Raw genomic sequence first — 12,501 nt, 5'->3', positions numbered from 1 at the left:
CAGAGAGGTGTCCCTTTGTCCTCACTTGTGCGTACCCAGGATCAACTTCCTAGTCGATCATGCATTTTCAAACTTATCCAAGCCAAACATGCTAAACTTTGAGGTACCATTTGGATGGCCTCCCTGAAAAGAAGATGCACCTGGTTGATATGAGTAGTATATCATTCCTACCGAGCCGCGATATCACATACACCCCCTCGAAGGAACCGATATCCCACTCGGCCCAGTAGGAATTTTCCCTCATGGCACACGTCTGTGTGCATCCGTGTCAACATCCACATATGCCCCATATGCGCATCACTATCCCGCACATACTCGTGTAACCGTGAAGGTCATTGGCTCAAATACCAAATTTAATGCTCTGACCAAACCCATCGGTTCACCCACCAATTCCTGGCCATTGTGCCCAGGACCTAGACTGGACCAATAGACAACCCTATTCTTTCATGCACACTTTGTGCTCGCACCTAGAATTAACTTCCCAGTCGGTCACCCATATCAAATTCATAGCAATGCATGGCCAAAGGCACCTTTAGAGTTTGAGCCTACTTTCCCCAGTCGTTGTGAGGCTCCTGGTGTTGGAAATATGCGCTAGAGGCAATAGTATCGTATTATTATATTTCCATATTTATAGTTAAGTGTTTATATTCTATGCTATAACTGCTATGATCCTGGAATATGCGATTCAGTGGAAAACTCATATGCATGTGTGGAATGATAAATGGTGAATAAATTGTTCCTAGTCTTGCCTTTGGGACTAGCTCAAGTGTTGTTGATGGTCACGTTTTCTAGATTTTAGGATATTGTTAAGTGTATGATGATCCTAAAACAACATTGAGATTATGACATTGGAAGAACGGTCAAATTGAGTCGGCCCAATCTTGTTTGTTATGAATTGAGGTAATATCGTCTGTAATCAATTGTAATAACACGGAGTTTTAACGTGTGAATTTTCTCCTTAGACCATGATAGCATCGTAGCCACTTCTTATGGTACGATGGGATTTGGGGTTGCTCAAACGTCACGTGTAACACGGTGATCATAACGACAATTTACAAGGTCATCGGAAAGTTTGACAAGGGACTAGATAGCTCGAGAGTGGGATTTTATCCTTAGACGATGGAGATATATTCTTAGGGCCATCTCGGTGTGATGGCATCCATCATTGTCTGGCCAGACATAGGTGACTTTATCATGGGGATGCCAGAACACAATAACGAGAAAGAAGAACAAAACCAGTAACGGGGATTTCGGTATAGTGAGCATAGTAATGACTCGGGAGGATACCGATGCATCCCGGGTTTTGTGAAGTATCTTGAAGCAAAGGGAACATCACAAAATAACAAATTGTTCACTCGAATATCCTCCGTGTACTCACATGGCCTAATATGGACGTCCACGGTCTCGCTATCGGTCATTGAACGGACGGTTTTGTTCATGACTATGAGTTATCGAACCTACAGGGTCACAAGCTTAAAGAATCATGATCTGTTGAGTATTAGTAGGATGGGAGTCATGAGAATTATTTATGGAACTGTTATATTAATATGCGGAATAGTTCCGAGAGGACCCGAAAGTGTTTCAAGGTCACTAAAAGGGTTTCAGAGAGTATCGGGTAATACCGGGTATTACCGATAAATATATGTAGGTGCAAAATGTTTTCGGGGATGTTAAATTATATATAGAAAGGTCTGAAAGTATTTGAAACAATTTTATATTTAATTTAATATCAACGGGTCTTAAAAAGCCAAGAGGTGGAAGGCAACTTGGGCCACAAAGACCCAAGTGGGGAAGGTGACTCCTTCCGAGGCCGACTTGGGGAAGGGGAGGAGTCAGACTCCTCCTCCCCCTAGATGGCGCACCAAGGGGGACTCCTTCCCCTTGGTGGCAGCCCTCCCTCTCCCCTCCAACCTAGATATACTAGGGGATTTTGCTATTTTGTACATACAGTTTTTCGAACCTCCTCTAGTTCTTCTACTTCTTATTCTAGTTGGTCCTAATTGACTAATAAGAACTTAGCTAATCCTCTTGTCCTCATAGTTAGAAGCCCAATGTGGTTCTAATCTCTTCCTTCTAATTCTCTGGCGATGATTAGCTCTATATGGTGAAGAGCCGTCGGATCGTGAATGATGTACGCTTGCAACCAAGTGGAGAGGCCGTGCTTTTGGTCTTTGGTTCGAGGGATTGTTCATGGATGGTTCGAGGGACTCCAAGTACGATCTACACTGACACTTTCTTCTTTCGCTGCAACTCAATGACCGTAACGATCGTGATCCCCACCCGTTATGCATCTTTATATTGATCTTGGGTGATCGTAGGTGTGAATTTTTTTTCTAGTACGTTTCTCAACACCTTGGCCTAGTCGCTTAAAGCCAATTGCTCTCAATTCAATGGTAAGACGGGAACGCAAATACCACGTAGGTACATGAGTTCGTTTTGGTTGACCGGTGATCCATCTTATATTCGAATTGCCGATCAGTTAGGTCAGCACCATGCAGGCATTAGGCATGCAGCATGCCTAGAAGGTGCAAGCTGACAATGCAAAGATCGACACGGCGGCCAGAAAGAAGAGAGAAGTGCTTATCCTTTTTGTGTGTCATCCCTAACATCTCATCCCTTAAGCTGGCTCCCTCCTCTCCTCTCTCTCCATGAACGGCGTGGTCTCGGCTGATTCCGCCCTCTCCTGTCTCTCTCCACCTCCAGACCCATATTTGTGGCGCAGTCTCCATGGAAGCTTAATGTTGCACCCGACATCTGTCGACGTTGGAAACGGTGAGCACCAATGTTGGAAACACGCGTCACTAAAGGTTGTGATGCCGCTACCGGCAAAGGGCAGAGGAGCTACGACGACGGTGACAACGAACTACACGTTTTTGCTGAAGCCGGCAAATGTTTGTGCTACAACCGATGATCGGTGAAGTTGCTACCGGCATCATTTTTGGCTACAATCATTCATGGTTAACTACGACCCCACGATGCCGGCAACATTTTTTTATTGTGATTTTCGTTTTGCTAGCACTGGAGATTTTCTTTTCTACATCCATTAGCGACTTAGCCGTGTCGGATTTTTGCTACTACCGTCAACAGTTTTTGCTACATCCATTCTTCATGACTTCTGGCGAGCTAGAACTGGCTTGCGGCAGGCTCCAACATCGACCAACATGGCATGACGATGACCACACGATGCTACAACCGTACAGTCGGGGAGCCGCAACCGCAACTCGTTTTTTTGCTGGACCCAGGTGAGCGCAGGGAGCGCGACGATCACCAGGTGAGCCCGGCCAGCAAGATGAGAACAACAGTCACTGCAGCGAGCGCAGCCATTGAGATGAGCGCTATGGCACCATTGCGTGTGCGGCCAGCGAGACAAGCGCCATGCCGCCATGGTCACCACGGCGAGGTCATTGGGTCTGGGGTCGTCGGGCGGTAACGAGTTGCGTATGCGGCAGCACGTGGGAGAACAAACGAAGAATCATGGGGGAGAAAGAAGATGATGCACGGGCTAAATCCAACGGCTGCCTACAATTGCATTGGGCGGTTGCGTGGCGACCGGCGCCTAGCGTGCTCCCGCAAAAAAAAACTTAAACCTAGAATAATTATGTAAGCGCCCTAGTGATCGATATGCACGTTTTCTAATTACTTTTCTCCCATCGCTTAGCGCCCTACCGCCCCATGGGGTGCGACCGTGCGACTCCCATGGATCCCAGCGTCATCGACTCGCATGGGGTACGATTCGTGTGCCACCCCCGCACTGTGGCCTCCATCCACCCATGGCCTCTCCTTCTCCCCGTGGGAAGCGCGGTCCGGTTCATCCTGCAGGCCCCACACGCGCTCATCGACATTCCCGGCCGGCTAAATCAGGATATAAGCTGCATGCAGCATGCGTGTGCGCGGGGGCAAGAGGAGCAGGAGAGGGCGACGTGCGGGTGACGGGCGAGGGAGGTCGTGGCCGCGGCGCTGACGGAGGTCGTCGTTAGGATCGAGTTGGCTGCGGCGGCAAGATGTCGATGTCGGGGGCGGACTTCAACGGCGTGGGCGAGGACCCCAGGATCTTCCGCAACATCTGCCGCGACCGTACGCACCCAGCGCCTCTCTCCTGTGCTGTGCCCTCTCCTTCCTTCTCGCGCCATTAATGGCTTTCTCCACAGGGATACTCAAGGACATGCTGAAGCCGGACAAGGACAAGGAGAACAAGAGCGCGTGGAAGGTACATCCTCAGTTCCAACAGGGATACACTCAATGATCCTCTCTAAACTGCTCATAACGCTGACGTTTCATTATTCAACAAGATGTTTGTGCGATTCTTCCCGAGTAATCTGATGATATTGGCAACTGTTTGGGGATCTGAAGATCAGTTTAAGCTCCTCTTAATCAGTTATTACAGGGTTATAATTACCTGTCAGGCAAAAAGAATAGAGCGTAACATCGTTTAGCACGCCTTCTGTGCAGGTTCTTATCATGGATAAATTTACGGTGAGGATCATGGGTTATGCTTGCAAGATGGCAGAAATCACCGATGCAGGGGTTTCGTGTAAGTTGCCGAAACCTGGATATATGATCGTTTAGCAGAAAGCATAAGGTGGTGGATTAAAGTGCCCTTCTCAACTCTCATCTCATATGAGCTCGGTATGAACAGTAAAATCCATAACAAATGGAAAATAAATAAAATGCTGAAGTTATTTTGTGGCAAACTTTGACAAATGTTTTGAATGCTTGAAAAGTTTCATCATTGAATGACATTTGTGGAAGACGTGGCAAACAAATCAAATGTCATGTTTGCTTCAGAAAAAATTCAGAACTTTTTGTCATTTTTCCCGATTTTACTGTACACCGAGCACACGTATGAGCTCGAACTCAGATAATTCGTGTCCGGTGGATACAATGTTGTTTTATTTCAAGGGTACCCTTTAGGAGGTCCTCAATTCGGCCAACATTACTCCCATAAATCTGCTTGATTGGCATTATGGCCAAGTAAGCTAGTTAAGTGACCTGACTGTCGTCCTATCCGGCAGTGGTGGAAGATTTGTTCAAGCGAAGGGAGCCGATGCCTTCAATGGATGTGATCTACTTTGTACAACCACTGAAAGAAAAGTAATGACTTTCTAACTTTCTCTTTCTGTAAGCACCACATCATAATTGCAAATACATATACTTGTAGTTTTGGTCCATTATTTGATTTTTCTAGTGATTCTGATGTTTCAAGATTTATAACCATCCCAACCCAAAATCATAGGACTGCATTCCTACCTTGTTTAATACTACTCCCTCCGTCCCATAATATAAGAGTATTTTTTTTACACTACACTAGTGTTAAAATCGCTCTTATATTATGGATCAGAGGGAATAAGTTTTTGCTGGTCCATCTTCCTTATTTTGGGAGCTCTTTTGCTAGTTCATGACAGATGTATATTCTCCTTAGATAATCCTCTGATATGAAAGCTTGGTGATCTGCAGTGTCATAATGCTTCTATCCGACATGTCTGGGAGATGTCCACTGTACAGGAAGTATGTTGAGCCAAGATTTCAATTCACAGCTGGAATGTCATTTGCAGAAGCTTCATATGAAACAGACTTCGACATACACGTTAAAGGTTTTACTTTCAACTTTTAGGGCATACATCTTCTTCAGCTCACCAATTCCCAAGGAGCTGGTGACTTACATTAAGAACGACAGCAGTGTGATACCACGCATTGGTGCACTAAGAGAGGTTAATGTTTTAATACCTTTGGATGTTATATTCTTTGGCAATAGGGTTTCTAATGTTGTTGTTCTATTAATTGCAGATGAATTTGGAGTTTTTTGCTATTGACATGCAGGTACCCATAAGCTTCGTTCTATATGACCTCATTGCTTTCTATGGTTGATTGCTGCCTAAGACATTGTTATGTTTTTCCTTTGTTCTTGTCAAGTATAGAAGTTCGAGTCAATTGTAATATAGGCAGTGGCCATATTAAGGAGTAGCTCTAGGTCAACATATAAATTTAATATTGAATGAATTCACACACTGAAGGGTAATTTAGCTGGTCCATCCTTGAATCGAAAGTTTGATAGCTTGGTGGGAATATTCGTGAATTCATTTGAAGTTGAAAGCATTACAAATGAGGTCTGCTGGATATGTTGAATGGACTTGTATTTGCATGCCATTCTGACTATTTTTTTCTAATTTCATATTTGGTGTCTAATTCGTTACTTGATGTTAGAAACATTAGTTTTGATGATAATGGGCGGCATATCTGTAGGGGTTTGTAACTGACCATGACATGGCACTGACCGACTTATATGGTGCAAATGACCATAATTCAAAAAAATTCAACGACACCATAACCACTATGGCTTGCCGCATAGCTACCACATTTGCATCGTTGAAGGTATGTCAAGGAACTTCATTTGCATTGCTCTATTAATGCACTCTGTGCTAATTAGTAGAACAACTTATATATTCGTATGTTGGGTTCTTAAGTTACTGCAGCATTTCATAAAAGGTAACTCGGTCCAAAATCATTAGAAAACTGCTTAATTTCAGCATCCATCGATACCTTTCCAACTTATATTTTTTATTGCAGCACATATAGTGATTATTGTTGATGATATTGACACGATTACTAGTGGGACCGTGTAACTTCTGATATGTGCTCAATGTTTGAAAGAAGTTGGTGGCACTTCATGTTTTTTTTTCAATTTTGCACTCCCATTTTCCCAGGTCACAAAATACCCAACATGGATATCCCTCCTCTCGAGCCCACACAAAAGTGATAAAGAAATGACATGGTTGTGTTTATAAACTTCACAAAACAAATATCTCAACTGGAATACCAGGGCTTTATTATTGTTAATTAGTCTCTTAAAACGTCTTCCTGTGACCGGATATTTGACAACTGACCATTTTACTATATAGACTATCACACTATTTACTGGTGACCTACAGGCTACAGTTTTGAACATCTCCTATTCTAGCTATCAATGGAGTCTTCTTGATCTTTATCCTTGTTTTGTCTTGTGTGGTCAATGGACTATAACATCGTTTGCAAACACAGAAGCTAATCTAGTGCTTACAGGAATTTCCTACCGTGCGGTATCGAGCACCTAAAAGTGCAAACCCATCAACAGCACCAAAATTTGACATGGTTCCAAAATGGCTGGCTAACGCTACTTGGGAAATCGTGTCAAAATATAAGTCCACAATTCCAGAATTTCCCCAGAAGGAGACATGTGAATTGCTTATTCTGGACAGACCTATAGATCAGGTGCTAAAGCATAATTTACATTTTTCATTGGAAGGGATTATGTATTTGTTTATTTTGTAAGTACATCAAAGAATTGTTTCATGTAACTTACAACAATTTAATATGATTGTGAAGATAGCACCTGTTATTCATGAATGGACCTATGATGCAATGTGCCATGATCTACTCGAAATGGATGGCAACAAATACATATATGAGGTACTTTTTGATATAACATTATGTACTAGACACATATTATCTTCACTTTACCTATTCTTTGATTTACTTTTCTGTTGGAAGGTATCAAAAGGGGATTCAGAACCTGAAAAGAAGGAAGCTTTATTGGAGGATCAAGATCCTCTCTGGATAGAGCTTCGCCATACTCACATAGCTGATGTGAGTCTTGTTGGTATTTAAGATTGTTGAGCTATATTTGGTCTATGCTTTATAACACTAACTTGAATGCCAGGCCAGTGAGAGGTTGTATGAGAAGATGAATACCTTTGTATCAAAGAATAAAGCAGCACAACTTCATTCAAGGTGCTTGATATTTCTTTGCTCTATAAGAAATAAAACTGTAAATGTTTTAACATAGAGTGGAGTGCACTATGGTATGGTAGCAGATGCTTGTGCATTGGTGTTTTTTTACCATTCTAGATTGTTATTTATTTGGAAAATTACCATTCTATTCTACATTTCTAGATTGCTGATGCAATCATGCTATAACTTACCTTTTGTGTGTCCATTGCGTTGGTTATTTATCTTCAACATAGTTAGTTGTTGAACTGCCATATTTTGATGTATATCTTACTATGAAAATATAACATCTTATTCTTGTCTGAGCAACTGATTTTATTTGGAATCCTGAAGACTAGTACAGAAATCCTCTGAGATGAAAAACTATGTAACTTATAGTTTGTATTTTGACATAGAGGTATATCAAATGCTGATTAGTAGAATATTTTTTTCTGGTGAATGTATGGCCTAACATATGCATAATTAATTTTAAAAAGTGTACATGCTTACATTTCCATTCTCAATTAGAGATGGTGGTGAAATCTCAACCACAGATTTGCAAAGGATTGTTCAGGCTTTGCCACAGTACGGTGAGCAAGTTGATAAATTGACCCTCCATATAGATGTAAGTGCTTGTTTACGTATAATTTTCCTTGCAATTGTTATGTTTTTCTATTTTTTATCTTTACAACGCATAATTTACTATTTTCTTTACTTAAAGAAATGACTATGAAAATGTGAAATGAGATGTTATATTATTATAGTTAAAATACGATACTCTGGTGAATGCAAGTTAAATGGGCCACTCGAATAAGGTTCTTAGTTCTACTGTGTAGTATATTCAATAAAATATTTTTAATAGGCCTGATTTCTAACTTCAAAGCGATAAAAGTTCTACTACTTTTGTTTGAGCTCTTCTGCTCTTGCTCAGATTGCAGGAAAAATCAACAGGTGCATCAGGGAGTACGGGCTTCGTGACCTTGGGCAGTTGGAGCAGGATCTGGTTTTTGGAGATGCAGGAGCAAAGGAGGTGATCAATATGCTCAGGTCAAAGCAGGTTTGTAAGGCGTTATGCTTGACTTTATCAGTACAGTGTTATGCTTGGTATGACATGTTTGTTCTATTGCCCAGAATTTGAGTGAAGAAAACAAATTGAGATTGTTGATTATATATGCAATTGTATGTCCCGACAAGTTTGAAGGTGACAAAGGGGACAAGTTGATGCAGGTACTTCACGTTAAATTTTGCATTGCTAGAGTTATGGCTTATGAGTGGTGAAGGAGAGTTGTGTGTCATTTCATTAAGAAGGAAAAAATGAACAATGAGAGACCAGCAGGCCAACTCGCAGAGATGATGAATTACAGACTCGCCGTGAACAAAAGAAACTCTACCAAACACACCCCGCGAGGGATAACTGAGCTGACGAGTAGCTCGTGGAGGGCTGAAGCACCAGAAGTAACTCCCTATAACACTAACTAAATACACAGCCAAGCACCCCCACCACAGTACTAGAGGGGTCGCCGAACACGCTCCCATGAAACAAGAAAATTACCTCCATTAACTTGATCACGACTTTTCCATAGAAACCCCCTTCTTCTCTTATCTATAGCTTTGATCACCCACTTAGGTAGGTCCAAGGCAAACATTAGGTAAGGTGCAAAAATTATGCAGAAGGTACATAAAAACATAGGAAGTAAACCTCTTATTTTGTTAGTTAGAAGCATCAAAGCATAGTACTCACTAGTGAGAAGTGACTTATAAGATGGCTTCACCTAACCCATCTTTAAGCCATCTTTTTTCTTGCTACGTACGGAAAAACCAATCAGCCAACTTGAGAAAATTTTTGTTATTCATGTCTGCGTGATATGGTGAGCTAATTTATCGACTTTGCAGCTAGCGAAACTTCCATCAGATGATATGAAGGCCATAAACAGCTTAAGATATTTGGTTAGTTCAGATGCAAAAAAGGATGCACGGGCTGGCGGTTTCTCTCTCAAATTTGATGCCCAAAAGGTGAAGTCATGGTTTCAGCTAAAATTTATAGCTTGTTCCCTTGAACTGACATGGTTTTAATTTCCACACCAGAAAAAAAATACTGGTGTTCGGACAGAGCGGCAGGATGGTGAGGAAGGCTGGGCGTTATCACGTTTTTTCCCACTTATAGAGGCACGTGATAGTAATATACTACTAGTAAAGTTCCCTTTAATGAAATATCTTCTTATGTATTTTATTCCATGTGCTTTATGCAGTCAATAAATATCTCATGTGATGTCGCGATTAACATTTGCTAGAAGCAAAATAAACATAGTTCCAAATTTAAGTGGCCTTTAAGATGTAGTCGTCATTCTCTTGATCAAATAAGTCCCAGAACAAACTGAACTAGACAAATGTAGTACAACTAATTTTGATAGAATGGTTGTTGGATACGAGTGTTGTTATGTCCATTTGTGATTCAAAATAGTAAATGACTGAAGTTCCATGGTTTTCCAATAGGAGCTGGTCGAGAAACTGAGCAAAGGTGAATTACCTCTAAACGAATACCCATCTTTAAGTGAATCAAGTTCTACTTCTCAAGGGACCGCGGAAGGTGCATCGGCGCCAAAACCAGCACAAAATCCACAGCCCATGTCCAGGAGATCACGGCGCACACCACAGTGGGCTAAGGGCCGTAACTCTGATGATAGTCAATCAAGGTATTCACTGAAGATAGCTTCCCATCTGAACCCTTGGGATGTACAAAATTTTCGAAGCGATCACATATTTTATTTGCTCTGATTGTTTCCACATGATCTAGCTGCTTCCTTATCATGACCATATATTTGATTTGCAGCGACTCTTCCGTGTTGAGACATGCATCAGGTGATTTCAAGAGGCTAGGGAACCGAATATTTGTCTTCATGATTGGTGGAGCAACCCGATCTGAAGTATGTCCTTTAGATAATCTATTCACTCTCATTCATACTACGTAAATTCTATGTTCTCATCGATCTTATATTTCAATGGAGTAGTTAAGGGTGGCGCACAAGCTAACCATGAAGTTGAAGAGAGAAATCGTCCTCGGGTCCTCTAGCATCGATAATCCTCCACAGTTTATTTCGGTAAGCCTTTTCTGTGTAGTCCTATAGTGTCTCATAGTTCTACAACCTTTTCACCAAATCCTACGGCTCAATACAAATAGAGCTACATGAACAAATATCGAGAATGCTAACTCACGGCTTCCAGAATGTAGAATAAACTCCTGGCGCACATAATGATAAACTGTACTCACTCGTTGAATCTGTAAATGCAGAAGCTGAAGGCGCTAGGACCATCCTAGGAGCGATGTCGCCGGTTCTCGCAGACGAGCGATTGTGGAGTACCCACTAGTAGCTTACACAACATTTTTTTGCCCTTGTTTTCCACTCTACCAAGAGTGCGAGCCGTGCCAATATGTTGTAAAGTGTGGGGCATGTATATGCCATTCTATTTTCTAGGGAAAAAGGATGCAATTTTGATTCTCCTGTCACACTTGAGATCTATTGGTTCTAACACCATTTGTTCATTTTGCAAATTTATATCAAATTTGCCAAAGCTGAGACTAAGATGGAAAAGAAATCGAAAGAACTAGCAGCACCAGAAAAATCGAAGGCCTACACTCCTAATGAAATAATTTTGCAAGCAAGCATGTTACCATAATTTTTGAGGTTGCATTCCTTTTGCCATCAACAACCTCTTCTTTGTTAGGGATGTGCTTAATTCTTATTTTTAGGAAGGAGGTTGTGGTCTGACCTTAATGTTATAATAATCCGAGGCACATAGTCGATCCACCAAAGCACAAGCAATCACACAAGCCACGACCGAGAATTGTTAATGAGGATCACCAACATGGCAACAGTGTCGGGGCCTGACTATGGACGCTCTTCCCGATGCCAACGCTACAATACCGTAGCCCAGTCGCCGGCACACGCCGCCGGCTCCCCCTGCATGCCTGTGCTATTATGTTGGAATAGGTTACATCATGTATCTACTCCCACATTATACAAGAGGTCATATAAGAGTCCTACTTCTTAACTTTGATAAATGCTCCATTATGTTTGGAGAAATGTGCCCAGTTGATGCACAGGAGGATGTTCGGGAGGTTCTGAATGTAACTGTTGCAGGTTTTGAAGAGAAATACCTGGGGCTGCCAACCCCTAATGGGAGAATGACAAAGGGTCGAAAGAATGATTTCATTTCAGAACTACATAGCTTGTTCATTGGTGATCATCTGCCTACCCTGATTGGGGGGGGGGGGGCTTTAATCTAGTTAGATACCAAAAAGACAAGAGCAATGGCAACATCAATCACCACTGGAGTGATAAATTTAATGCCTGGATAGAGATCTGGAGTCTTTTAGAAATTAAAATGTCAGGCAGTGACCACACATGGGCTAATAACCAACAGAACTTGGTTATGTCTACCATTGATAGAATCTTCTGTACTACTGATTTTGATGCTTTATTTCCTTTGGGTAGCTCCCAAGCCCTTCCTAGGATTGGGAGTGACCACACACCACTGCTATGGGATTCTGGGTTGAGTAGCCCCCCCAAACCCACCAGTTTCAAATTTGAAAAATGGTGGCTGTTGAAGGCAGAATTTAGAGATTTAGCTATCAAAAACTGGTCAGCTCCTGTCAAGAAGAAAAAAGCTATAGATATTTGGCAGGAGAAAGCCAGGAGGTTTAGAAGGTTTGCTAGGGGTTGGAGCATCAATATAGAGGCTGATATTAGAAAACATAAGGCC

At 42.0% G+C, this 12,501-nt stretch overlaps 1 pseudogene; it reads left to right on the top strand.

The window, feature by feature from the left end:
• The first annotated feature begins 3,721 nt into the window (after positions 1-3,721).
• On the top strand, positions 3,722-11,279 carry LOC119273743 (annotated as a pseudogene).
• Positions 11,280-12,501: the final 1,222 nt, after the last annotated feature.

The sequence above is a fragment of the Triticum dicoccoides genome, chromosome 3A (genome assembly GCF_002162155.2).
Source record: "Triticum dicoccoides isolate Atlit2015 ecotype Zavitan chromosome 3A, WEW_v2.0, whole genome shotgun sequence".
Lineage (NCBI taxonomy): Eukaryota > Viridiplantae > Streptophyta > Magnoliopsida > Poales > Poaceae > Triticum > Triticum dicoccoides.
This window is presented reverse-complemented; position numbering and strand designations above follow the sequence as displayed.